Consider the following 4,554-nt stretch of genomic DNA (forward strand, 5'->3'; position numbering starts at 1 on the left):
TGCTTTCATTGAGAGTTCCTCTGTGTCGTCGAAGATAGGTTTGATGGCTCCATCAATCGTCTACAACAATGCAATCTAGGGGAGGACCTTCCTCCCCAGACAGATCTTCGTATTCGGTGGCTTCGCACTTCGGGCCAACTCGCTTGGCCATCTAGAGCAGATCGATAGCTACGCCCCTAGCCATCACGTCAGATTTGGAAGCCTGAATTTCATGGCCGATATCCGTGGAGACTTGATCTTCAACGAATTCGAGCCCGTGACGGCTGTCCTCGGCCACCATGATGAACATGACCTAGATCTGTCATCTGGCCGCACACAGGAGCTAGCGACTATGACCGTTGTCGATGTACAAAAGTAGGGGCCTAGATTTTGACCCCTTTACTTGTGCACGGGCAGTCAGAGCCGCCTGCCACGACCACGCAAGAGCAAGGCAAGAGAGGGTGCCGAAGAAAAGCCAAAGCCACAGGGACAAGCAAAGCAAACGATGAAGGACCAAGACCACAAAGGTCGCACGGGCAATGCAGGTTGCCCCACCAAGGATCCTTGCCCGAGGCAGCCTCTGTAGCCCCGGCAAGATCCTTGCGGGGCAGCTCGTCCACACACCCGCTGAGCGAGCCACCTTTGCGCCCGCCAACGCTGAGCAGTCGCGTTGGGACAGGGTTTGAGAGGCACCTCCGCGGTGGCATGCAGATCTTTGTGAAGACAAAGAGCAATCAAGATTAGAAAAGGATAGGAAAGCAACCATCCCCACCGAAGAAACCCACAGGCCCCCCCAGCAAGATCCTTGCCGGGGAAGCTAGCACGCCACGGCAAGACCATTGTCGGGCCACCTGGCAAGACCATCGCCAAGCGCACCAGCAAGGCCACTGCCAGGCCCACACCAGCCAAGTTCCTACCGTCGTTCATATGTAGCTGCCGACCCAACCAGCTGGGCAGGCACTTGCGTGGCAGCATGCAAACCTTCGTGGAGGCTCCACCATCGCGCCACCTCAGCTGCCTGCCTACCTACATGGCACCGCATGCGTTGCTGGCCGGGGCGCATGTCAAATCCAGGAGGGGCGGCGACAGACGGGATGGGCCTCACCCCCGTCCCCCAATAAAGTGAAGGACACCTAAGCCCCGCATCTAATGTGTCTCCTCCTATAATTCTAGTGATAACCTCACAACGCTGTAGCACTTTCCACCTCCTGTGTGCCACTGTGGCAGCCCCTTTCTCTTATAAAAGGAGGCCCACGGCATACTGAGAGGGGATTCGGCTCTTTTGAACCTCGCAGCACCCAGAGCTAGTTCGAGAGCTCAAGAACACTAATACAACCACCAAAGCAGGATCGTAGGGTTTTACGCATCTTTGCGGCCCGAACCTGGGTAAATCCTATTTGTAGCATCCACTAGTCTGTGACACTCCAAAATTTTAATTTGGTTTTTATCAAAAACTTTGTGGTTTTTGAAAAGAGGCCTGTTAAATTTTCTTTTTCAGAAAAACCTTTCTCTTAAAAACTTCCTTTGCTTTGGCAAGGATTTTATCTTTTTCAAACTTTGGTGTTTGATCTTTTGAAACTTCTTCTCTGTTGGTTCCCTCTCAAATTCATTTTTGGGAGTTTAATCCTTTTTCTTTTAAAATGAAACTCTATGAAAATTTGGGGATTTTCATATCTTGGAACCACCCTTGACTTTGCATTGTTCCCATGTGGTAAAACCCCTCCAAAACCTCCCCTACACCTTGTGATCAACCTAAGTTCTCTGTCCAAACTAATCCAAACAAGTTTTGGATTTTATTCTAATTATTTTTTCTCACAAATCATTTCTGAAAATTAGTTTGAGCCTAAGTGATTTTCAAAGCAAGTACCCTTTTTCATTTGAGTTTTGACCTCAAACCAACTCTCCTGGTTAGTCCTTTGTACCCACAACTCAGAACCATCTTGATACACTCCTCCTATTTTCAAATTTTTCAAAATTCAGTCTCTGCAAGTTTTGGACCAGATTTGCCAAATTTGATGAAATTCATATCTATACTGCTCCAAAAATTCCACCAAAATTCAGGCAACCTATTTGAGCAATGAGAAGCCACTCCACCAAGTTTCAGCTCAAGGAAAAATTCCCAGAGGCCAATTTCATTCTGTCAAACACCTTGCATGCACTGTTGATGTTCAAAATTCAGAAAATTCAGTTTCAGTGTCATCTTGCGTTCGTCAGTTTCACTCACGCGTTCACAGTGCACTTGGCACGTTCCTCGTAGCCCCTCCCTCTTGTCCGGAGCTTCACACGCGTGCGTGGAGCCTTCCAGGTGTCGGTGGCGCGCTGGCCCGCCCTCGCCAGCGTCTTCTGAGGCGTCGGGACCTCCCGTGGCGGCCGACAGAAGGCACACCACGGCAGAACGCCGTTCAGCACCGCCCAAAGCCCCTTGGCTCTCCGCGTGTCCCTGCCGTGCCAGCGCACGCCCGTGGCACCGTCGCCGTGGCCCGGCAAGCACGGAACGTGCTCCCTGCCGCCAACGGGCCGCGCCACCCCCGTTCCGTCGAGCTCACCCATAACACCAAACCCCAGCCCGTTTAGCGCCTAAATGGGACCGGTGGACCTCAACGGCGATGCCCAAGCCCCTAATCCCCCTGCTCATCCAAGGCACCGCCGTAATCACTCGCCGGAGATCCCCGTTCACGGCAACCGCCTCGGGCCGCCTATAAAAAGGGCCCCGTGCTCACCCTCGTGCACGCAGCATCACCACTCCTCACCAACGCCACGCCAGGCCACTAGGAGGACCTCAAGGAGGTCTCCTCCCCCAACTCCGGCCGCCCCGATCCGCCTCGGCCTCCACCACGATTCGCTCCGGTGAGGCCATCTCCGGCGCCCAAACCCCGTCTGTTACTCTCTCAAGCTACCAGGAGCCTAACCCCCTCGTCAATTTGACCTCTGCAGCCCTCTCCGACGAGTTCCTCGACCACCCGAGCCGCCGTCCGCCGGAGCAAAGCTCGCCGTCGATGTGGTACTCGCCGGCGACCACCACCACCACCAACCGACGCGGAATGGCGCCCTGAGCACGGAGGTATCCTCCGATCCCCCTGCCTTGCCGTGGATCGCCGCCGGCGACCACCGCGGCTCTCGGGCGCCGACGAGCTCCGTTTGCCTTTTTTTTGAAATTCAAACCTGACGCGTGGGACCCCACCGTCAGCCTCTCTGCTCTCTCTGTTGAAACATTTTCTGGAAGCGCCTTCGGGCAAAGTACGTTTTCCCTTTGGGCTGGCGTAGTTTCTGCCGAAGCGTTTTCTGTTTTTATAAGCTAGCCCCTGGAAATCTTCTGTTTCATTACAAATGAGTCCCTGGGCAAAAACCCTTATAACTTTTAAACAGAAAAGTATTTTTGATTGATTCTTTTTCTGTTCTCTTTAAAATTTTGTCTAGTTTTTTATCAGATTTATTTGAAAAATATTTGGTTTACTTTCTGTGCACTCCTTGGTATTTATGATAGCGCATATATTTTCTTTATACCGTAGATACCGAAGGAGGTGACGGAGCCGCGAACTTCACCGAACTAGGCTCCGACTACTCTGAACCAGGCAAGCATGTTTGAAATTTTGATATGATGAGTGTCTTGGCATGTTTTGCATTTAGTTATTCTCATGGCATGTTGAGAAGCATATCGATGAACGTTATTTTATGCGATAATGAGGTAAGTGAGTTCGATGATCCATAAGTGGATGGATGTGAGTATGAATGGCCATGTGTTGGCATGAGGATGGGTAAGATGGCAGTGTCGTAGCATGCCAGTCTTATGCCAGACTATGTGACTTCAGTGTCAAACCGGATCGGTCCAGTTCCTCTCATTTCCTTCCCTGTACTACCACATGTTTTCCGCAAGGAATATGGTTTAGTAAGTTGCAAACCGCTTTTCTGGTACACACCAAAAGGAGAGGCCGTGATGATGGTTCCATGGCCCTGGATTAAAGCCAGTCATCCGGTCAGGGGGCATGGGTGTTTCCGGTTGGGACCGACAGGGGGGCACCCCTTAGAGCGCGCGTATATAAATTTGATCCCATGCTATTCGAGATTGTGATCTCCCCGTCTCAAAAGTTTTTCTTGGACGATGTCTAGGGTGATTCCTAGCATCGAGAGGTAGGATGGGTGTGTACTGGTTAGCTGTGTTTTCTTCCGAAATACCGTAAACGGAACTAGTCCTTCATGACTACGGAAATCCGTTGGCTGTGGGAAAATTTTTGTACAAACTCTGCAGAGTCATATATCCCTCCAAATCATCTATTCCATGTCCAAATTCGTATTATCTTGTCCTAACAATGTCAGTTTTGATGGCAGAGACTCCGGTGATTCGCATGAGTGCTAATTCCGGTTGATTGATTATTCCTGTGGATGGACTAACCCATTTATTCTCAAGAATTAAATGTTTTTATGAGTATAATTACTTACTTGTGAATAAAAGCCCTTTATGTGATGTCGCCCCGACGTCCGACTGTGGCATTTCTTTTAAAGCCCTTTCTGTGATGTCGCCCCGATGTCCGACTGTGGCATTTCTTTTAAAGCCCTTTATGTGATGTCGCCCCGACG

The sequence above is a fragment of the Triticum aestivum genome, chromosome 7B, assembly GCF_018294505.1.
Source record: "Triticum aestivum cultivar Chinese Spring chromosome 7B, IWGSC CS RefSeq v2.1, whole genome shotgun sequence".
In the NCBI taxonomy this organism is placed as follows: domain Eukaryota; kingdom Viridiplantae; phylum Streptophyta; class Magnoliopsida; order Poales; family Poaceae; genus Triticum; species Triticum aestivum.